Here is a 26,065-nt window from a genome sequence, read left to right as displayed (position 1 = left end):
ATCATATAGTTACTTACTTATACCCTCACAGTTACACGCAACTACCCTTCCACTCTACAAAGAAAGCAATCCGTGAAACAAAATAATACAATTTACGGATATTATTGTTCTGTTTGTTTGTTGTTGTTTTTTCGCTTGCGATTATACTGAGGAAACCGATAACAGTGCTATTTCTTTTTTATGTATGTTTTTTGGTTACGCTTTGTTTTATAACAAGCCGTTTCCTTCTTCATACATTTTTCTTTGTTTACATTTTTTCATTACCTATGCAAATATTAACATCACGCATATAGCCCCCTTCCCCCAAAAACAAACAAAACAACCCTGAATCTGAAACATAACATTTTTATTTACGGTTACCATTGTTTACTTTGTGTTTCTTGCATTAGTAGCTTAGAATTCAGTTGACGACCCAAAATCGTATGCATGTGTTTGATTATAGACAAATTAGAGACACACTTTCCTTTTGTTAATTAGTATTTTTTTTCCTTTTGTTAATTAGTATTTGAGCCTCGGAATCCTGACAGCGATTATCAAGGTTAAATATGGAACAACTATTCTGATAACCCCCTCCACTCCCCACTCACAGGATGGGGTGCCTATTCCGACAGCCGTTCGTAATACTTAATAATGGGAATTTTGCGGGTGACAGAGGAGGTTGGGGTATCCGTTCCGAAAGCCGTTCTTAACATGAGGAGGTTGGGGGTGTCTGTTCCGAAAGCCGTTCTTACTATGAGGAGGTTTGGGGTTGGGCAGCAACAACAACAACAACAACAAAAACCATACTTTGTTGTTTTTACGAGGTGGGGGCTGTTCGATTATAGACCAACTTTTTAAAGATAAATCTTTACCTTGGATCCACCTACACACTTTCCTTAAAAATGTGGACTTTTAGAGGTTTTTCACTATGTTGATTCAGAAAATCTCATATTTTACGGATACAAGTAATGTTGAACAAATCTAATTATATTTGACGAATACAGCCACCCCCAAATTTCTTTGTTTTGGACAGTAACCCTCTATACTTAAATGGGGTGTCTATTCTAAAAGCAGTTCTTAACATGGGGATGTTGGATGTTGGGCAACAACAACAACGACAACAACAACAATAACAACAACAACAACAACCATACTTTAATTTTCTATGAGAGGAGAGGGGCATGCTTCCACCAGGCAATGCCGATTAACAGGTCCTGCTAGTTTAGTAATATTTAACAAAAACGGCAGAAAACAATTTTTAGTGATTTTGCAGTATTCCTTTCGGGTTCTTCTGTGACAGCGACCTTTAAACATTACTAAAAAAAAAACTAACAAAACCAAGAATCTGTAGAGAACTAATCGTGTTAGATGCATTTTTATGCTTTTTCTTGTTATTCAAGGGCCTGAGCAACTCCGGGGATCATTGCTTCTGCTATGTTATTTACCAAAATGCGTTAATTTTCAATTCAGTATAGAATCGCGATGGCAAAATCTGCCTTCCCTGGCATGGAGTGAATCTTACAAAACAGAAACATATAACGCAACACAAAAATCATAATCTTGAAGACGTACATATGATAATTCTCCTCTACGGTTGCAAATGTTGGACAGTAACGAAGGCGGCCGAAGGTCGTTCGGAAGCAATGGAAATATGTTTTTTGTAATAAGGGATCAAATTACTTCATGTGGTTCAGAAAAATATTTTTCTTTCAATTTTGCTGATACTTGTTTAAAACCTAACACTGAAACTATTAAAATTAATGCCTTTCTCCAATGACATGAGCAGAAGGAAGACACACAAAGAAGTCATGCCTAAGGAAGAGTACAGCAGATCACAAGTCAATACATAAGGAAGCGTACAGCAGATTACAACTCTATAGGAAAGGCAGAGTACAGCAGATCAAAACTCAATATGTAAGGTAGAGTACAGTAGATCGGTAGAGTACAGCAGATCAGAACTCAATAAGTAAAGCAGAGTACAGCAGATCGGTAGAGTACAGCAGATCAGAACTCAATAAGTAAAGCAGAGTACAGCAGATCACAACACAATAGGTAAAGCAGAGTACAGCAGACCGCCACTCAATAGGTAAGGTAGAGTACAGCAGATCACAACTCAATAAGTAAAGAGAGTACAGCAGATCACAACACAATATGTAAAGCAGAGTACAGCAGATCACAACTCAATAGGTAAGGTAGAGTACAGCAGATCACAACTCAATAGGTAAGGTAGAGTACAGCGGATCACAACTCAATAAGTAAAGCAGAGTACAGCAGATCACAACTCAATATGTAAGGTAGAGTACAGCAGATCACAACTCAATATGTAAGGTAGAGTACAGCGGATCAAAACTCAATAAGTAGAGCAGAGTACAGCAGATCACAACTCAATTAATACAGCAGAGTACAGCAGATCACAACTCAATAAGTAAAGCAGAGTACAGCAGATCAAAACTCAATATGTAAGGCAGAGTACAGCAGATCACAACTCAATACCGTCCATGCCAGACAGTTAAATTTCTTTGGAAATTAATTAGGGCGCACGGCTTGAAAAAAAGCTTGATGTTAATAAAAAAATCAATATGTAAGGTAGAGTACAGCAGATCACAACTCAACAGGTAAGGTAGAGTACAGCAGATCACAACTCAATAGGTAAGGTAGAGTACAGCAGATCACAACTCAATATGTAAAGCAGAGTACAGCAGATCACAACTCAATAGGTAAGGTAGAGTACAGCAGATCACAACTCAATATGTAAGGTAGAGTACAGCAGATCACAACTCAATAGGTAAAGCGGAGTACAGCGGATCACAACTCAATAAGTCAAGCAGAGTACAGCAGATAACAACTCAATATGTAAGGTAGAGTACAGCAGATCACAACTCAATATGTAAGGTAGAGTACAGCGGATCAAAACTCAATAAGTAGAGCAGAGTACAGCAGATCACAACTCAATTAATACAGCAGAGTACAGCAGATAACAACTCAATAAGTAAAGCAGAGTACAGCAGATCACAACTCAGTAGGTAAGTTAGAGTACAGTAGATCACAACTCAATAAGTAAGGTAGAGTACAGCAGATCATAACTCAATATGTAAGGTAGAGTACAGCTGATCACAACTCAATAGGTAAAGCAGAGTACAGTCGATCACAACTCAATAGGTAAGGTAGACTACAGCAGATCACAACGAAATAGGTGAAGCAGAGTACAGCAGATCACAACTCAATATGTACGGCAGAGTACAGCAGATCACAACTCAATAAGTAAAGCAGAGTACAGCAGATCACAACTCAACAAGTAAAACAGAGTACAGCAGATCACAACTCAATAGGTAAGGTAGAGTACAGCAGATCACAACTCAATATGTAAGGTTGAGTTCAGTAGATCACAACTCAATAGGTAAGGTAGAGTAAAGCAGATCACAACTCAATAGCAAACGTAGAGTACAGCAGATCACAACTCAATAGGTAAGGTAGAGTACAACAGATCACAACTCAATAAGTAAGGTAGAGTACAGCAGATCACAACTCAATAGGCAAGGTAGAGTACAGCAGATCACAACTCAATAAGTAAAGCAGAGTACAGCAGATCACAACTCAACAAGTCAAGCAGAGTACAGCAGATCACAACTCAATAGGTAAGGTAGAGTACAGCAGATCACAACTCAATATGTAAGGTAGAGTTCAGTAGATAACAACTCAATAGGTAAGGTAGAGTACAGACGATCACAACTCAATAGCTAACGTAGAGTACAGCAGATCACAACTCAATAAGTAAAGCAGAGTACAGCAGATCACAACTCAATATATAAGGTAGAGTACAGTAGATCACAACTCAATAAGTAAGGTAGAGTACAGCAGATCACAACTCAATAAGTAAAGCAGAGTACAGCAGATCACAACTCAATAAGTAAGGTAGAGTACAGTAGATCACAACTCAATAGGTAAGGTAGAGTACAGCAGATCACAATTAAATAGGTAAGGTAGAGTACAGCAGATAACAACTCAATAAGTAAAGCAGAGTACAGCAGATCACAACTCAATATGTAAAGTAGAGTACAGTAGATCACAACTCAATAAGTAAAGTAGAGTACAGTAGATCACAACTCAATAAGTAAAGCAGAGTACAGCAGATCACAACTCAATAGGTAAGGTAGAGTACAGTAGATCACAACTCAATAAGTAAGGTAGAGTACAGCCGATCACAACTCAATAGGTAAAGCAGAGTACAGTAGATCACAACTCAATAGGTAAGGTAGAGTACAGCGGATCACAACTCAATAAGTAAAGCAGAGTACAGCAGATCACAACACAATAGGTAAAGCAGAGTACAGCAGATCACAACACAATAGGTAAAGCAGAGTACAGCAGACCGCCACTCAATAGGTAAGGTAGAGTACAGCAGATCACAACTCAATAAGTAAAGAGAGTACAGCAGATCACAACACAATATGTAAAGCAGAGTACAGCAGATCACAACTCAATAGGTAAGGTAGAGTACAGCAGATAACAAATCAATAGGTAAGGTAGAGTACAGCGGATCACAACTCAATAAGTAAAGCAGAGTACAGCAGATCACAACTCAATAGGCAAGGTAGAGTACAAAAGATCACAATTCAATAAGTTAAGCAGAGTACAGCAGATAACAACTCAATATGAAAGGTAGAGTACAGCAGATCACAACTCAATAGGTAAAGCAGAGTACAGCAGATCACAACTCAATAGGTAAAGCAGAGTACAGCAGATCACAACTCCATAGCTAAGGAAGAGTACAGCATATCACAACTCAATAAGTAAAGCAGAGTACAGTAGATCACAACTCCATATGTAAGGTAAAGTACAACAGATCACAACTCAATAAGTAAGGTAGAGTACAGCAGCTCACAACTCAATATCTAAGGTAGAGTACAGCAGATCACAACTCAATAGGTAAAGCAGAGTACAGCAGATCAAAACTCAATATGTAAGGCAGAGTACAGCAGATCACAACTCAATAGGTAAGGTAGAGTACAGCAGATCACAACTCAATATGTAAAGCAGAGTACAGCAGATCACAACTCAATAGGTAAGGTAGAGTACAGCAGATCACAACTCAATATGTAAGGTAGAGTACAGCAGATCACAACTCAATAGGTAAAGCGGAGTACAGCGGATCACAACTCAATAAGTCAAGCAGAGTACAGCAGATAACAACTCAATATGTAAGGTAGAGTACAGCAGATCACAACTCAATATGTAAGGTAGAGTACAGCGGATCAAAACTCAATAAGTAGAGCAGAGTACAGCAGATCACAACTCAATTAATACAGCAGAGTACAGCAGATAACAACTCAATAAGTAAAGCAGAGTACAGCAGATCACAACTCAGTAGGTTAGTTAGAGTACAGTAGATCACAACTAAATAAGTAAGGTAGAGTACAGCAGATCATAACTCAATATGTAAGGTAGAGTACAGCTGATCACAACACAATAGGTTTAGCAGAGTACAGTAGATCACAACTCAATAGGTAAGGTAGACTACAGCAGATCACAACGAAATAGGTGAAGCAGAGTACAGCAGATCACAACTCAATATGTACGGCAGAGTACAGCAGATCACAACTCAATAAGTAAAGCAGAGTACAGCAGATCACAACTCAACAAGTAAAACAGAGTACAGCAGATCACAACTCAATAGGTAAGGTAGAGTACAGCAGATCACAACTCAATATGTAAGGTTGAGTTCAGTAGATCACAACTCAATAGGTAAGGTAGAGTAAAGCAGATCACAACTCAATAGCTAACGTAGAGTAGAGCAGATCACAACTCAATAGGCAAGGTAGAGTACAACAGATCACAACTCAATAAGTAAGGTAGAGTACAGCAGATCACAACACAATAGGCAAGGTAGAGTACAGCAGATCACAACTCAATAAGTAAAGCAGAGTACAGCAGATCACAACTCAACAAGTCAAGCAGAGTACAGCAGATCACAACTCAATAGGCAAGGTAGAGTACAGCAGATCACAACTCAATATGTAAGGTAGAGTTCAGTAGATAACAACTCAATAGGTAAGGTAGAGTACAGCAGATCACAACTCAATAGCTAACGTAGAGTACAGCAGATCACAACTCAATAAGTAAAGCAGAGTACAGCAGATCACAACTAAATATGTAAGGTAGAGTACAGTAGATCACAACTCAATAAGTAAGGTAGAGTACAGCAGATCACAACTCAATAAGTAAAGCAGAGTACAGCAGATCACAACTCAATAAGTAAGGTAGAGTACAGTAGATCACAACTCAATAGGTAAGGTAGAGTACAGCAGATCACAATTCAATAGGTAAGGTAGAGTACAGCAGATCACAACTCAATAAGTAAAGCAGAGTACAGCAGATCAGAACTCAATATGTAAAGTAGAGTACAGTAGATCACAACTCAATAAGTAAAGTAGAGTACAGTAGATCACAACTCAATAAGTAAAGCAGAGTACAGCAGATCACAACTCAATAGGTAAGGTAGAGTACAGTAGATCACAACTCAATAAGTAAGGTAGAGTACAGCCGATCACAACTCAATAGGTAAAGCAGAGTACAGTAGATCACAACTCGATAGGTAAGGTTGAGTACAGCGGATCACAACTCAATAAGTAAAGCAGAGTACAGCAGATCACAACACAATAGGTAAAGCAGAATACAGCAGATCACAACTCAATAGGTAAGGTACAGTACAGCAGATCACAACTCAATAAGTAAAGTAGAGTACAGCAGGTCACAACTCAATATGTAAGGTAGAGTACAACAGGTCACAACTCAATAAGTAAGGTAGAGTACAGTAGATCACAAATCAATATGTTATATAGAGTACAGCAGATCACAACTCAATATGTAAGGCAGAGTACGGCAGATCACAACTCAATAGCTAAGGTAGAGTACAGCAGATCACAACTCAATATGTAAGGTAGAGTACAGCAGATCACAACTCAATAGGAAAAGCAGAGTACCGCAGATCACAACTCAATATGTAAGGCAGAGTACAGCAGATCACAACTCAATACCGTCCATGCCAGACAGTTAAATTACTTTGGCAATTAATTAGGGCGCACGGTTTGAAAAAAAGTTTGATGTTAACAAAAAATCAATATGTAAGGTAGAGTAAAGCAGATCACAACTTAATAGGTAAGGTAGAGTACAGTAGATCATAACTCAATAAGTAAGGTAGAGTACAGGAGATCACAACTCAATAGGTAAGGTAGAGTACAGCAGATCGAAACTCAATAGGTAAGGTAGAGTACAGCAGATCACAACTCAATAGGTCAGGTAGAGTACAGCAGATAACAACTCAATAGGTAAAGCAGAGTGCATCAGAATACAACTACATAGGTAAGGTAGAGTACAGCAGATCACAACTCAATAGGTAAAGCAGAGTACAGCAGATCAAAACTCAATACGTAAGGCAGAGTACAGCAGATCACAACTCAATACCGTCCATGCCAGACAGTTAAATTTCTTTGAAAATTAATTAAAGCGCACGGCTTGAAAAAAAGCTTGATGTTAATAAAAAAATAAATATGTAAGGTAGAGTACAGCAGGTCACAACTAAATAAGTAAGGTAGAGTACAGCAGATCACAACTCAATAGGTAAGGTAGAGTACAGCAGATCACAACTCAATATGTAAAGAAGAGTACAGCAGATCACAACTCAATAGCTAAGGTAGAGTACAGCAGATCACAACTCAATATGTAAGGTAGAGTACAGCAAATCACAACTCAATAGGTAAAACGGAGTACAGCAGATCACAACTCAATAAGTCAAGCAGAGTACAGCAGATCACAACTCAATATGTAAGGTAGTGTACAGCAGATCACAACTCAATATGTAAGGTAGAGTACAGCGGATCAAAACTCAATAAGTAGAGCAGAGTACAGCAGATCACAACTCAATTAATACAGCAGAGTACAGCAGATCACAACTCAATAAGTAAAGCAGAGTACAGCAGATCACAACTCAGTAGGTAAGTTAGAGTACAGTAGATCACAACTCAATAAGTAAGGTAGAGTACAGCAGATCATAACTCAATATGTAAGGTAGAGTACAGCTGATCACAACTCAATAGGTAAAGCAGAGTACAGTAGATCACAACTCAATAGGTAAGGTAGAGTACAGCAGATCACAACGAAATAGGTGAAGCAGAGTACAGCAGATCACAACTCAATATGTAAGGCAGAGTACAGCAGATCACAACTAAATAAGTAAAGCAGAGTACAGCAGATCACAACTCAATAAGTAAAGCAGCGTACAGCAGATCACAACTCAATAGGTAAGGTAGAGTACAGCAGATCACAACTCAATATGTAAGGTAGAGTACAGTAGATCACACCTCAATAGGTAAGGTAGAGTACTACAGATCACAACTCAATAGCTAACGTAGAGTACAGCAGATCACAACTCAATAAGTAAAGCAGAGTACAGCAGATCACAACTCAATAAGTAAAGCAGAGTACAGCAGATCACAACTCAATAAGTAAGGTAGAGTACAGTAGATCACAACTCAATAGGTAAGGTAGAGTACAGCAGATCACAATTCAATAGGTAAGGTAGAGTACAGCAGATCACAACTCAATAAGTAAAGCAGAGTACAGCAGATCACAACTCAATATGTAAGGTAGAGTACAGTAGATCACAACTCAATAAGGTAGAGTACAGCAGATCACAACTCAATAAGTAAAGCAGAGTACAGCAGATCACAACTAAATAAGTAAAGCAGAGTACAGTAGATCACAACTCAATAGGTAAGGTAGAGTACAGCAGATCACAACTCAATCGGTAAGGTAGAGTACAGCAGATCACAACTCAATAAGTAAAGCAGAGTACAGCAGAACACAACTCAATATGTAAGGTAGAGTACAGTAGATCACAACTCAATAAGTAAGGTAGAGTACAGTAGATCACAACTCAATAAGTAAAGCAGAGTACAGCAGATCATTACTCAATAGGTAAGGTAGAGTACAGTAGATCCCAACTCAATATGTAATATAGAGTACAGCAGATCACAACTCAATATGTAAGGTATAGTACAGCAGATCACAACTCAATATGTAAGGTAGAGTACAGCAGATCACAACTCAATAGGAAAAGCAGAGTACAGAAGATCACAACTCCATATGTAAGGCAGAGTACAGCAGATCACAACTCAATACCGTCCATGCCAGACAGTTCAATTACTTTGGCAATTAATTAGGGCGCACGGTTTGAAAAAAAGTTTGATGTTAACAAAAAATCAATATGTAAGGTAGAGTACAGCAGATCACAACTCAATAGGTAAGGTAGAGTACAGCAGATCACAACTCAATAGGTAAGGTAGAGTACAGATGATCACAACTCAATAGGTAAAGCAGAGTGCATCAGAATACAACTCAATAGGTAAGGTAGAGTACAGCAGATAACAACTCAATAGGTAAGGTAGAGTACAGCAGATCACAACTCAATATGTAAAGCAGAGTACAGCCGATCACATCTCAATATGTAAGGTAGAGTACAGCAGATCACAACTCAATATGTAAGGTAGAGTTATGTAGATCACAACTCCATAGGTAATGCAGAGTACAGCAGATCACAACTCAATAGGTAAGGCAGAGTACAGCAGATCGCAACTCAATAAGTAAGGTAGAGTACAGCAGATCACAACAATATGTAAGGTAGAGTACAGCAGATCACAACTCAATAAGTAAAGCAGAGTACATCAGATCACATTTCAATAGGTAAGGCAGAGTACAGCAGATCCCAACTCAATAGGTAAGGTAGAGTACAGCAGATCACAACTCAATAGATAAGGTAGAGTACAGCAGATCACAACTCAATAGGTAAGGCAGAGCACAGAAGATCACAACTCAATAGGTAAAGCAGAGTGCATCAGAATACAACTCAATAGGTAAGGTAGAGTACAGCAGATAACAACTCAATAGGTAAGGTAGAGTACAGCAGATCACAACTCAATATGTAAAGACGAGTACAGCCGATCACATCTCAATATGTAAGGTAGAGTACAGCAGATCACAACTATATATGTAAGGTAGAGTTCAGTAGATCACAACTCAATAGGTAATGCAGAGTACAGCAGATCACAACTCAATAGGTAAGGCAGAGTACAGCAGATCGCAACTCAATAAGTAAGGTAGAGTACAGCAGATCACAACAATATGTAAGGTAGAGTACAGCAGATCACAACTCAATAAGTAAAGCAAAGTACATCAGATCACATTTCAATAGGTAAGGCAGAGTACAGCAGATCCCAACTCAATAAGTAAGGTAGAGTACAGCAGATCACAACTCAATAGGTAAGGTAGAGTACAGCAGATCACAACTCAATAGGTAAGGCAGAGAACAGAAGATCACAACTCAATAGGTAAAGCAGAGTACAGCAGATCACAACTCAATAGGTAAGGTAGAGTACAGCAGATCACAACTAAATAAGTAAAGCAGAGTACCGCAGATCACAACTCAATAAGTAAAGCAGAGTACAGCAGATCACAACTCAATATGTAAGGTAGAGTACAGTAGATCACAACTCAATAAGTAAAGCAGAGTACAACAGATCGGTAGAGTACAGCAGATCAGAACTCAATAAGTAAAGCAGAGTACAGCAGATCACAACTCAATATGTAAAGCAGAGTACAGCAGATCACAACTCAATAGGTAAGGTAGAGTACAGCAGATCACAACTCAATACGTAAAGCAGAGTACAGCGGATCACAACTCAATAAGTAAAGCAGAGTACAGCAGATCACAACTCAATAGGTAAGGTAGAGTACAACAGATAACAACTCAAACAGTAAGGTAGGGTACAGCAGATCACAACTCAATATGTAAGGTAGAGTACAGCAGATAACAACTCAATAGGTAAAGCAGAGTACAGCGGATCACAACTCAATATGTAAGAAAGAGTACAGCAGATCACAACTCAATACCGTCAATGCCAGACAGTTAAATTTCTTTGGAAATTAATTAGGGCGTACGGCTTGAAAACAAGCTGGATGTTTATAAAAATAACAATATGTAAGGTAGAGTACAGCAGATCACAACTCAATAAGTAAGGTATAGTACAGCAGATCACAACTCAATAGGTAAGGTAGAGTACAGCAGATCACAACTCAATATGTAAAGCAGATTACAGCAGATCACAACTCAATAGCTAAGGCAGAGTACAGCAGATCACAACTCAATAAGTAAAGCAGAGTACAGCAGATAACAACTCAATATGTAAGGTAGAATACAGCAGATCACAACTCAATATATAAGGTAGAGTACAGCGGATCAAAACTCAATAGGTAAAGCAGAGTACAGCAGATCACAACTCAATAGGTAAAGCAGAATACAGCTGATCACAACTCAATAGGTAAGGTAGAGTACAGCAGATCACAACTCAATAAGTAAAGCAGAGTACAGCAGCTCAACACTCAATAGGTAAGGTAGAGTACAGCAGATCACAACTCAATAAGTAAGGTAGAGTACAGCAGATCACAACTCAATAAGTAAAGTAGAGTACAGTAGATCAAAACTCAATAAGTAAAGCAGAGTACAGCAGATCACAACTCAATATGTAAGGTAGAGTACAGCAGATCACAACTCAATAGGTAAAGCGGAGTACAGCGGATCACAACTCAATAAGTCAAGCAGAGTACAGCAGATAACAACTCAATATGTAAGGTAGAGTACAGCAGATCACAACTCAATATGTAAGGTAGAGTACAGCGGATCAAAACTCAATAAGTAGAGCAGAGTACAGCAGATCACAACTCAATTAATACAGCAGAGTACAGCAGATAACAACTCAATAGGTAAAGCAGAGTACAGCAGATCACAACTCAATAGCTAAGGAAGAGTACAGCAGATCACAACTCAATAAGTAAAGCAGAGTACAATAGATCACAACTCCATATGTAAGGTAAAGTACAACAGATCACAACTCAATAAGTAAGGTAGAGTACAGCAGCTCACAACTCAATATCTAAGGTAGAGTACAGCAGATCATAACTCAATAGGTAAAGCAGAGTACAGCAGATCAAAACTCAATATGTAAGGCAGAGTACAGCAGATCACAACTCAATAGGTAAGGTAGAGTACAGCAGATCACAACTCAATATGTAAAGCAGAGTACAGCAGATCACAACTCAATAGGTAAGGTAGAGTACAGCAGATCACAACTCAATATGTAAGGTAGAGTACAGCAGATCACAACTCAATAGGTAAAGCGGAGTACAGCGGATCACAACTCAATAAGTCAAGCAGAGTACAGCAGATAACAACTCAATATGTAAGGTAGAGTACAGCAGATCACAACTCAATATGTAAGGTAGAGTACAGCGGATCAAAACTCAATAAGTAGAGCAGAGTACAGCAGACCACAACTCAATTAATACAGCAGAGTACAGCAGATAACAACTCAATAAGTAAAGCAGAGTACAGCAGATCACAACTCAGTAGGTAAGTTAGAGTACAGTAGATCACAACTAAATAAGTAAGGTAGAGTACAGCAGATCATAACTCAATATGTAAGGTAGAGTACAGCTGATCACAACACAATAGGTTTAGCAGAGTACAGTAGATCACAACTCAATAGGTAAGGTAGACTACAGCAGATCACAACGAAATAGGTGAAGCAGAGTACAGCAGATCACAACTCAATATGTACGGCAGAGTACAGCAGATCACAACTCAATAAGTAAAGCAGAGTACAGCAGATCACAACTCAACAAGTAAAACAGAGTACAGCAGATCACAACTCAATAGGTAAGGTAGAGTACAGCAGATCACAACTCAATATGTAAGGTTGAGTTCAGTAGATCACAACTCAATAGGTAAGGTAGAGTAAAGCAGATCACAACTCAATAGCTAACGTAGAGTACAGCAGATCACAACTCAATAGGCAAGGTAGAGTACAACAGATCACAACTCAATAAGTAAGGTAGAGTACAGCAGATCACAACACAATAGGCAAGGTAGAGTACAGCAGATCACAACTCAATAAGTAAAGCAGAGTACAGCAGATCACAACTCAACAAGTCAAGCAGAGTACAGCAGATCACAACTCAATAGGCAAGGTAGAGTACAGCAGATCACAACTCAATATGTAAGGTAGAGTTCAGTAGATAACAACTCAATAGGTAAGGTAGAGTACAGCAGATCACAACTCAATAGCTAACGTAGAGTACAGCAGATCACAACTCAATAAGTAAAGCAGAGTACAGCAGATCACAACTAAATATGTAAGGTAGAGTACAGTAGATCACAACTCAATAAGTAAGGTAGAGTACAGCAGATCACAACTCAATAAGTAAAGCAGAGTACAGCAGATCACAACTCAATAAGTAAGGTAGAGTACAGTAGATCACAACTCAATAGGTAAGGTAGAGTACAGCAGATCACAATTCAATAGGTAAGGTAGAGTACAGCAGATCACAACTCAATAAGTAAAGCAGAGTACAGCAGATCAGAACTCAATATGTAAAGTAGAGTACAGTAGATCACAACTCAATAAGTAAAGTAGAGTACAGTAGATCACAACTCAATAAGTAAAGCAGAGTACAGCAGATCACAACTCAATAGGTAAGGTAGAGTACAGTAGATCACAACTCAATAAGTAAGGTAGAGTACAGCCGATCACAACTCAATAGGTAAAGCAGAGTACAGTAGATCACAACTCGATAGGTAAGGTTGAGTACAGCGGATCACAACTCAATAAGTAAAGCAGAGTACAGCAGATCACAACACAATAGGTAAAGCAGAGTACAGCAGATCACACCACAATAGGTAAAGCAGAATACAGCAGATCACAACTCAATAGGTAAGGTACAGTACAGCAGATCACAACTCAATAAGTAAAGTAGAGTACAGCAGGTCACAACTCAATATGTAAGGTAGAGTACAACAGGTCACAACTCAATAAGTAAGGTAGAGTACAGTAGATCACAAATCAATATGTTATATAGAGTACAGCAGATCACAACTCAATATGTAAGGCAGAGTACGGCAGATCACAACTCAATAGCTAAGGTAGAGTACAGCAGATCACAACTCAATATGTAAGGTAGAGTACAGCAGATCACAACTCAATAGGAAAAGCAGAGTACAGCAGATCACAACTCAATATGTAAGGCAGAGTACAGCAGATCACAACTCAATACCGTCCATGCCAGACAGTTAAATTACTTTGGCAATTAATTAGGGCGCACGGTTTGAAAAAAAGTTTGATGTTAACAAAAAATCAATATGTAAGGTAGAGTACAGCAGATCACAACTTAATAGGTAAGGTAGAGTACAGTAGATCATAACTCAATAAGTAAGGTAGAGTACAGGAGATCACAACTCAATAGGTAAGGTAGAGTACAGCAGATCGAAACTCAATAGGTAAGGTAGAGTACAGCAGATCACAACTCAATAGGTCAGGTAGAGTACAGCAGATAACAACTCAAAAGGTAAAGCAGAGTGCATCAGAATACAACTACATAGGTAAGGTAGAGTACAGCAGATCACAACTCAATAGGTAAAGCAGAGTACAGCAGATCAAAACTCAATACGTAAGGCAGAGTACAGCAGATCACAACTCAATACCGTCCATGCCAGACAGTTAAATTTCTTTGAAAATTAATTAGGGCGCACGGCTTTAAAAAAAGCTTGATGTTAATAAAAAAATAAATATGTAAGGTAGAGTACAGCAGGTCACAACTAAATAAGTAATGCAGAGTACAGCAGATCACAACTCAATAGGTAAGGTAGAGTACAGCAGATCACAACTCAATATGTAAAGAAGAGTACAGCAGATCACAACTCAATAGCTAAGGTAGAGTACAGCAGATCACAACTCAATATGTAAGGTAGAGTACAGCAAATCACAACTCAATAGGTAAAACGGAGTACAGCAGATCACAACTCAATAAGTCAAGCAGAGTACAGCAGATCACAACTCAATATGTAAGGTAGTGTACAGCAGATCACAACTCAATATGTAAGGTAGAGTACAGCGGATCAAAACTCAATAAGTAGAGCAGAGTACAGCAGATCACAACTCAATTAATACAGCAGAGTACAGCAGATAACAACTCAATAAGTAAAGCAGAGTACAGCAGATCACAACTCAGTAGGTAAGTTAGAGTACAGTAGATCACAACTCAATAAGTAAGGTAGAGTACAGCAGATCATAACTCAATATGTAAGGTAGAGTACAGCTGATCACAACTCAATAGGTAAAGCAGAGTACAGTAGATCACAACTCAATAGGTAAGGTAGAGTTCAGCAGATCACAACGAAATAGGTGAAGCAGAGTACAGCAGATCACAACTCAATATGTAAGGCAGAGTACAGCAGATCACAACTCAATAAGTAAAGCAGAGTACAGCAGATCACAACTCAATAAGTAAAGCAGCGTACAGCAGATCACAACTCAATAGGTAAGGTAGAGTACAGCAGATCACAACTCAATATGTAAGGTAGAGTACAGTAGATCACACCTCAATAGGTAAGGTAGAGTACAACAGATCACAACTCAATAGCTAACGTAGAGTACAGCAGATCACAACTCAATAAGTAAAGCAGAGTACAGCAGATCACAACTCAATAAGTAAAGCAGAGTACAGCAGATCACAACTCAATAAGTAAGGTAGAGTACAGTAGATCACAACTCAATAGGTAAGGTAGAGTACAGCAGATCACAATTCAATAGGTAAGGTAGAGTACAGCAGATCACAACTCAATAAGTAAAGCAGAGTACAGCAGATCACAACTCAATATGTAAGGTAGAGTACAGTAGATCACAACTCAATAAGGTAGAGTACAGCAGATCACAACTCAATAAGTAAAGCAGAGTACAGCAGATCACAACTAAATAAGTAAAGCAGAGTACAGTAGATCACAACTCAATAGGTAAGGGAGAGTACAGCAGATCACAACTCAATCGGTAAGGTAGAGTACAGCAGATCACAACTCAATAAGTAAAGCAGAGTACAGCAGAACACAACTCAATATGTAAGGTAGAGTACAGTAGATCACAACTCAATAAGTAAGGTAGAGTACAGTAGATCACAACTCAATAAGTAAAGCAGAGTACAGCAGATCATTACTCAATAGGTAAGGTAGAGTACAGTAGATCCCAACTCAATATGTAATATAGAGTACAGCAGATCACAACTCAATATGTAAGGTATAGTACAGCAGATCACAACTCAATATGTAAGGTAGAGTACAGCAGATCACAACTCAATAGGAAAAGCAGAGTACAGAAGATCACAACTCCATATGTAAGGCAGAGTACAGCAGATCACAACTCAATACCGTCCATGCCAGACAGTTCAATTACTTTGGCAATTAATTAGGGCGCACGGTTTGAAAAAAAGTTTGATGTTAACAAAAAATCAATATGTAAGGTAGAGTACAGCAGATCACAACTCAATAGGTAAGGTAGAGTACAGTAGATCATAACTCAATAAGTAAGGTAGAGTACAGGAGATCACAACTCAATAGGTAAGGTAGAGTACAGCAGATCACAACTCAATAGGTAAGGTAGAGTACAGATGATCACAACTCAATAGGTAAAGCAGAGTGCATCAGAATACAACTCAATAGGTAAGGTAGAGTACAGCAGATAACAACTCAATAGGTAAGGTAGAGTACAGCAGATCACAACTCAATATGTAAAGCAGAGTACAGCCGATCACATCTCAATATGTAAGGTAGAGTACAGCAGATCACAACTCAATATGTAAGGTAGAGTTATGTAGATCACAACTCCATAGGTAATGCAGAGTACAGCAGATCACAACTCAATAGGTAAGGCAGAGTACAGCAGATCGCAACTCAATAAGTAAGGTAGAGTACAGCAGATCACAACAATATGTAAGGTAGAGTACAGCAGATCACAACTCAATAAGTAAAGCAGAGTACATCAGATCACATTTCAATAGGTAAGGCAGAGTACAGCAGATCCCAACTCAATAGGTAAGGTAGAGTACAGCAGATCACAACTCAATAGATAAGGTAGAGTACAGCAGATCACAACTCAATAGGTAAGGCAGAGCACAGAAGATCACAACTCAATAGGTAAAGCAGAGTGCATCAGAATACAACTCAATAGGTAAGGTAGAGTACAGCAGATAACAACTCAATAGGTAAGGTAGAGTACAGCAGATCACAACTCAATATGTAAAGACGAGTACAGCCGATCACATCTCAATATGTAAGGTAGAGTACAGCAGATCACAACTCAATATGTAAGGTAGAGTTCAGTAGATCACAACTCAATAGGTAATGCAGAGTACAGCAGATCACAACTCAATAGGTAAGGCAGAGTACAGCAGATCGCAACTCAATAAGTAAGGTAGAGTACAGCAGATCACAACAATATGTAAGGTAGAGTACAGCAGATCACAACTCAATAAGTAAAGCAAAGTACATCAGATCACATTTCAATAGGTAAGGCAGAGTACAGCAGATCCCAACTCAATAGGTAAGGTAGAGTACAGCAGATCACAACTCAATAGGTAAGGTAGAGTACAGCAGATCACAACTCAATAGGTAAGGCAGAGAACAGAAAATCACAACTCAATAGGTAAAGCAGAGTACAGCAGATCACAACTCAATAGGTAAGGTAGAGTACAGCAGATCACAACTAAATAAGTAAAGCAGAGTACCGCAGATCACAACTCAATAAGTAAAGCAGAGTACAGCAGATCACAACTCAATATGTAAGGTAGAGTACAGTAGATCACAACTCAATAAGTAAAGCAGAGTACAACAGATCGGTAGAGTACAGCAGATCAGAACTCAATAAGTAAAGCAGAGTACAGCAGATCACAACTCAATATGTAAAGCAGAGTACAGCAGATCACAACTCAATAGGTAAGGTAGAGTACAGCAGATCACAACTCAATACGTAAAGCAGAGTACAGCGGATCACAACTCAATAAGTAAAGCAGAGTACAGCAGATCACAACTCAATAGGTAAGGTAGAGTACAACAGATAACAACTCAAACAGTAAGGTAGGGTACAGCAGATCACAACTCAATATGTAAGGTAGAGTACAGCAGATAACAACTCAATAGGTAAAGCAGAGTACAGCGGATCACAACTCAATATGTAAGAAAGAGTACAGCAGATCACAACTCAATACCGTCAATGCCAGACAGTTAAATTTCTTTGGAAATTAATTAGGGCGTACGGCTTGAAAACAAGCTGGATGTTTATAAAAATAACAATATGTAAGGTAGAGTACAGCAGATCACAACTCAATAAGTAAGGTATAGTACAGCAGATCACAACTCAATAGGTAAGGTAGAGTACAGCAGATCACAACTCAATATGTAAAGCAGATTACAGCAGATCACAACTCAATAGCTTAGGCAGAGTACAGCAGATCACAACTCAATAGGTAAAGCAGAGTACAGCAGATAACAACTCAATATGTAAGGTAGAATACAGCAGATCACAACTCAATATATAAGGTAGAGTACAGCGGATCAAAACTCAATAGGTAAAGCAGAGTACAGCAGATCACAACTCAATAGGTAAAGCAGAATACAGCTGATCACAACTCAATAGGTAAGGTAGAGTACAGCAGATCACAACTCAATAAGTAAAGCAGAGTACAGCAGATCAACACTCAATAGGTAAGGTAGAGTACAGCAGATCACAACTCAATAAGTAAGGTAGAGTACAGCAGATCACAACTCAATAAGTAAAGTAGAGTACAGTAGATCAAAACTCAATAAGTAAAGCAGAGTACAGCAGATCACAACTCAGTAGGAAAGGTAGAGTACAGTAGATCACAACTCAATAAGTAAGGTAGAGTACAGCAGATCACAATTCAATATGTAAGGTAGAGTACAGCAGATCACAACTCAATAGGTAAAGCCGAGTACAGTAGATCACAACTCAATAGGTAAGGGTGAGTACAGCCGATCACAACTAAATAGGTTAAGCAGAGTACAGCAGATCACAATTCAATATGTAAGGCAGAGTACAGCTGATCACAACTAAATAAGTAAAGCAGAGTACAGCAGATCACAATTCAATAAGTAAAGCAGAGTACAGCCGATCACAACTCAATATGTAAGGTAGAGTACAGCAGATCACAACTCAATAGGTAAAGCCGAGTACAGTAGATCACAACTCAATATGTAAGGCAGAGTACAGCTGATCACAACTCAATAAGTAACGCAGAGTACAGCAGATCACAATTCAATAAGTAAAGCAGAGTACAGCAGATCACAATTCAATAACTAAAGCAGAGTTCAGTAGATCACAACACAATATGTAAAGCAGAGTACAGCAGATCACAACTCAATAGGTAAAGCAGAGTACAGCAGATCACAACTCAATAAGTAAGGTAGAGTACAGCAGATCACAACTCAATATGTAAGGTAGAGTACAGTAGATCACAACTCAATAAGTGAAGTAGAGTAAAGCAGATCACAACTCAATAAGTAAAGCAGAGTACAGCAGATCACAACTCAATATGTAAGGTAGAGTACAGTAGATCACAACTCAATAAGGTAGAGTACAGCAGATCACAACTCAATAAGTAAAGAACAGTACAGCAGATAACAACTCAATAGCTAAGGTAGAGTACAGCAGATCACAACTCAATAAGTAATGCAGAGTACAGCAGATCACAACTCAATATGTAAGGTAGAGTACAGTAGATCAAAACTCAATAAGGTAGAGTACAGCAGATCACAACTCAATAAGTAAAGAAGAGTACAGCAGATCACAACTCAATAAGTAAGGTAGAGTACAGTAGATCACAACTCAATAGGTGAGGTAGAGTACAGCAGATCACAACTCAATCGGTAAGGTAGAGTACAGCAGATCACAACTCAATAAGTAAAGCAGAGTACAGCAGATCACAACTCAATGTGTAAGGTAGAGTACAGTAGATCACAACTCAATAAGTAAGGTAGAGTACAGCAGATCACAACTCAATATGTAAGGTAGAGTACAGTAGATCACAACTCAATAAGGTAGAGTACAGCAGATCACAACTCAGTAAGTAAAGCAGAGTACAGCAGATCACAACTCAGTAGGTAAGGTAGAGTACAGTAGATCACAACTCAATAAGTAATGTATAGTACAGCAGATCACAATTCAATATGTAAGGTAGAGTACAGCAGATCACAACTCAATAGGTAAAGCCGAGTACAGTAGATCACAACTCAATAGGTAAGGGTGAGTACAGCAGATCACAACTAAATAGGTTAAGCAGAGTACAGCAGATCACAACTCAATATGTAAGGCAGAGTACAGCTTATCACAACTCAATAAGTAAAGCAGAGTACAGCAGATCACAACTCAATAGGTAAGGTAGAGTACAGCAGATCACAACTCAATAGGTAAAGCCGAGTACAGTAGATCACAACTAAATAGGTTAAGCAGAGTACAGCAGATCACAACTCAATATGTAAGGCAGAGTACAGCTGATCACAACTCAATAAGTAAAGCAGAGTACAGCAGATCATAATTCAATAAGTAAAGCAGAGTACAGCAGATCACAATTCAATAACTAAAGCAGTGTTCAGTAGATCACAACTCAATATGTAAAGCAGAGTACAGCAGATCACAACTCAATAGGTAAAGCAGAGTACAGCAGATGACAACTCAATATGTAAGGTAGAGTACAGCAGATCACAACTCAATATGTAAGGTAGAGTACAGATGATCACAACTCAATAAGTTAAGAGTAGAGTACAGCAGATCACAACTCAATAAGTAAAGCAGAGTACAGCAGATCACAACTCAATATGTAAGGTAGAGTACAGTAGATCACAACTCAATAAGGAAGAGTACAGCAGATCACAACTCAATAAGTAAAGAAGAGTACAGCAGATCACAACTCAATAGCTAAGGTAGAGTAAGGCAGATCACAACTCAATAAGTAAAGCAAAGTACAGCAGATCACAACTCAATATGTAAGGTAGAGTACAGTAGATCAAAACTCAATAAGGTAGAGTACAGCAGATCACAACTCAATAAGTAAAGAAGAGTACAGCAGATCACAACTCAACAAGGAAGGTAGAGTACAGTAGATCACAACTCAATAGGTGAGGTAGAGTACAGCAGATCACAACTCAATCGGTAAGGTAGAGTACAGCAGATCACAACTCATTAAGTAAAGCAGAGTACAGCAGATCACAACTCAATATGTAAGGTAGAGTACAGTAGATCACAACTCAATAAGTAAGGTAGAGTACAGTAGATCACAACTCAATAAGTAAAGCAGAGTACAGCAGATCACAAGTCAATAGGTAAAGCAGGGAACAGCAGATCACAACTCAATAGGTAAAGTACAGTACAGCAGATCACAACTCAATAGGTAAAATAGAGTACAGCAGGTCACAACTTAATATGTAAGGTAGAGTACAACAGTTCATAACTCAATAAGTTGGGTAGAGTACAGTAGATCACAACTCAATATGTTATATAGAGTACAGCAGATCACAACTCAATATGTAAGGTAGAGTACAGCAGATCACAACTCAAAAGGTAAGGTAGAGTACAGCAGATCACAACTCAATATCTAAGGTAGAGTACAGCAGATCACAACTCAATAGGTAAAGCAGAGTAAAGCCGATCACAACTCAATATGTAAGGGAGAGTACAGCAGATCACAACTCAATACCGTCCATGCCAGACAGTTAAATTTCTTTGGCAATTAATTAGGGCGCACGGTTTGAAAAAAAATTTGATGTTCATAAAAAATCAATTTGTAAGGTAGAGTACAGCAGATCACAACTCAATACGTAAGGTAGAGTACAGCAGATCACGGCTCAATATGTAAGGTAGAGTACAGCGGATCACAACTCAATAGGTAAAGCAGAGTACAGCAGATCACAACTCAATAGGCAAAGCAGAGTACAGCAGATCGCAACTCAATAGGTAAGGTAGAGTACAGCAGATCACAACTCAATATGTAAGGTAGAGTACAGCAGATCACAACTCAATAAGTAAAGCAGAGTACATCAGATCACAACTCAATAGCTAAGGTGGAGTACAGCAGATCAAAACTCATTAAGTAATGCAGAGTACAGCAGATCACAACTCAATATGTAAGGTAGAGTACAGTAGATCACAACTCAATAAGGTAGAGTACAGCAGATCACAACTCAATAAGTAAAGCAGAGTACAGCAGATCCCAACTCAATAAGTAAAGCAGAGTACAGTAGATCACAATTCAATAGGTAAGGTAGAGTACAGCAGATCACAACTCAATCGGTAAGGTAGAGTACAGCAGATCACAACTCAATAAGTAAAGCAGAGTACAGCAGAACACAACTCAATATGTAAGGTAGAGTACAGTAGATCACAACTCAATAAGTAAGGTAGAGTACAGTAGATCACAACCCAATAAGTAAAGCAGAGTACAGCAGATCACTACTCAATAGGTAAGGTAGAGTACAGTAGATCACAACTCAATATGTTATATAGAGTACAGCAGATCACAACTCAATATGTAAGGTAGAGTACAGCAGATCACAACTCAATATGTAAGGTAGAGTACAGCAGATCACAACTCAATAGGTAAAGCAGAGTACCGCAGATCACAACTCAATATGTAAGGCAGAGTACAGCAGATCACAACTCAATACCGTCCATGCCAGACAGTTAAATTTCTTTGGCAATTAATTAGGGCGCACGGTTTGAAAAAAAGTTTGATGTTAATAAAAAATCAATATGAAAGGTAGAGTACAGCAGATCACAATGCAATAGGTAAGGTAGAGTACAGTAGATCACAACTCAATAAGTAAGGTAGAGTACAGCAGATCACAACTCAATAGGTAAAGTAGAGTACAGCAGATCACAACTCAATAGGTAAGGTAGAGTACAGCGGATCACAACTCAATAGGTAAGGTAGAGTACAGCAGATCACAACTCAATAGGTAAAGCAGAGTGCATCAGAATACAACTCAATAGGTAAGGTAGAGTACAGCAGATCACAACTCAATAGGTAAGGTAGAGTACAGCGGATCACAACTCAATATGTAAAGCAGAGTACAGCGGATCACAACTCAATATGTAAGGTAGAGTACAGCAGATCACAACTCAATATGTAAGGTAGAGTACAGCGGATCACAACTCAATAGGTAAAGCAGAGTACACCAGATCGCAACTCAATAGGTAAGGTAGAGTACAGCAGATCACAACTCAATATGTAAGGTAGAGTACAGCAGATCACAACTCAATAAGTACAGCAGAGTACATCATATCACAACTCAATAGGTAAGGCAGAGTACAACAGATCACAACTAAATAGGTAAGGTAGAGTACAGCAGATCACAACTCAACAGGTAAGGTAGTGTACAGCAGATCACAACTCAATAGGTAAGGCAGAGTACAGCAGATCACAACTCAATAGGTAAAGCAGAGTACAGCAGATCACAACTCAATAGGTAAGGTAGAGTACAGCAGATCACAACTCAATAGGTAAAGCAGAGTACAGCAGATCACAACTCAATAAGTAAAGCAGAGTACAGCAGATCACAACTCTATAGGTAAGGCAGAGTACAGCAGATCACAACTCAATATGTAAGGTAGAGTATAGTAGATCACAACTCAATAAGTAAAGCAGAGTACAGCAGATATGTAGAGTACAGCAGATCAGAACTCAATAAGTAAAGCAGAGTACAGCAGATCACAACTGAATAGGTAAAGCAGAGTACAGCAGACCGCAACTCAATAGGTAAGATAGAGTACAGAAGATCAAAATTCAATAAGTTAAGCAGAGTACAGTAGATCACAACTCAATATGTAAGGTAGAGTACAGCAGATCACAACTCAATAGGTAAAGCAGAGTACAGCAGATCACAACTCAATAGCTAAGGTTGAGTACAGCAGATCACAACTCAATAAGTAAAGCAGAGTACAGCAGATAACAACTCCATATGTAAGGTAGAGTACAACAGATCACAACTCAATAAGTAAGGTAGAGTACAGCAGATCACAACTCAATATGTAAGGTAGAGTACAGCAGGTCACAACTCAATAGGTAAGGTAGAGTACAGCAGATCACAATTCAATAGGTAAAGCAGAGTACAGCAGATCAAAACTCAATATGTAAGGCAGAGTACAGCAGATCACAACTACATACCGTCCATGTCAGACATTTAAATTTCTTTGGAAGTTAATTAGGGCGCACGGCTTGAAAAAAAGCTTGATGTTAATAAAAAAATTAATATGTAAGGTAGAGTACAGCAGATCACAACTCAATAAGTAAGGTAGAGTACAGCAGACCACAACTCAATAGGTAAGGTAGAGTACAGCAGATCACAGCTCAATATGTAAAGCAGAGTACTGCAGATCACAACTCAATAGGTAAGGTAGAGTACAGCAGATCACAACTCAATAGGTAAAGCAGAGTACAGCAGACTACAACTCAATAAGTAAAGCAGAGTACAGCAGATAACAACTCAATATGTAAGGTAGAGTACAGTAGATCACAACTCAATAAGTAAAGTAGAGTACAGCAGATCACAACTCAATAAGTAAAGCAGAGTACAGCAGATCACAACTCAATATGTAAGGTAGAGTACAGTAGATCACAACTCAATAAGGTAGAGTACAGCAGATCACAACTCAATAAGTAAAGAAGAGTACAGCAGATCACAACTCAATAGCTAAGGTAGAGTACAGTAGATCACAACTACATAGGTGAGGTAGAGTACAGCAGATCACAACTCAATCGGTAAGGTAGAGTACAGCAGATCACAACTCAATAAGTAAAGCAGAGTACAGCAGATCACAACTCAATATGTAAGGTAGAGTACAGTAGATCACAACTCAATAAGTAAGGTAGAGTACAGTAGATCACAACTCAATAAGTAAAGCAGAGTACAGCAGATCACAAGTCAATAGGTAAAGCAGAGAACAGCAGATCACAACTCAATAGGTAAAGTACAGTACAGCAGATCACAACTCAATAGGTAAAGTAGAGTACAGCAGGTCACAACTCAATATGTAAGGTAGAGTACAACAGGTCATAACTCAATAAGTAAGGTAGAGTACAGTAGATCACAACTCAATATGTTATATAGAGTACAGCAGATCACAACTCAATATGTAAGGTAGAGTACAGCAGATCACAACTCAATAGGTAAGGTAGAGTACAGCAGATCACAACTCAATATGTAAGGTAGAGTACAGCAGATCACAACTCAATAGGTAAAGCAGAGTAAAGCAGATCACAACTCAATATGTAAGGGAGAGTACAGCAGATCACAACTCAATACCGTCCATGCCAGACAGTTAAATTTCTTTTGCAATTAATTAGGGCGCACGGTTTGAAAAAAAATTTGATGTTAATGAAAAATCAATATGTAAGGTAGAGTACAGCAGATCACAACTCAATACGTAAGGTAGAGTACAGCAGATCACGACTCAATATGTAAGGTAGAGTACAGCGGATCACAACTCAATAGGTAAAGCAGAGTACAGCAGATCACAACTCAATAGGCAAAGCAGAGTACAGCAGATCGCAACTCAATAGGTAAGGAAGAGTACAGCAGATCACAACTCAATAAGTAATGCAGAGTACAGCAGATCACAACTCAATATGTAAGGTAGAGTACAGTAGATCACAACTCAATAAGGTAGAGTACAGCAGATCACAACTCAATAAGTAAAGCAGAGTACAGCAGATCACAACTCAATAAGTAAAGCAGAGTACAGTAGATCACAACTCAATAGGTAAGGTAGAGTACAGCAGATCACAACTCAATCGATAAGGTAGAGTACAGCAGATCACAACTCAATAAGTAAAGCAGACTACAGCAGAACACAACTCAATATGTAAGGTAGAGTACAGTAGATCACAACTCAATAAGTAAGGTAGAGTACAGTAGATCACAACTCAATAAGTAAAGCAGAGTACAGCAGATCATTATTCAATAGGTAAGGTAGAGTACAGTAGATCACAACTCAATATGTTATATAGCGTATAGCAGATCACAACTCAATATGTAAGGTAGAGTACAGCAGATCACAACTCAATATGTAAGGTAGAGTACAGCAGATCACAACTCAATAGGTAAAGCAGAGTACCGCAGATCACAACTCAATATGTAAGGCAG

This window comes from Euprymna scolopes, chromosome 11 (genome assembly GCF_053919585.1).
Source record: "Euprymna scolopes isolate OS-2025 chromosome 11, ASM5391958v1, whole genome shotgun sequence".
NCBI classification, from domain to species: Eukaryota; Metazoa; Mollusca; class Cephalopoda; order Sepiida; family Sepiolidae; genus Euprymna; species Euprymna scolopes.
This window is presented reverse-complemented; position numbering follows the sequence as displayed.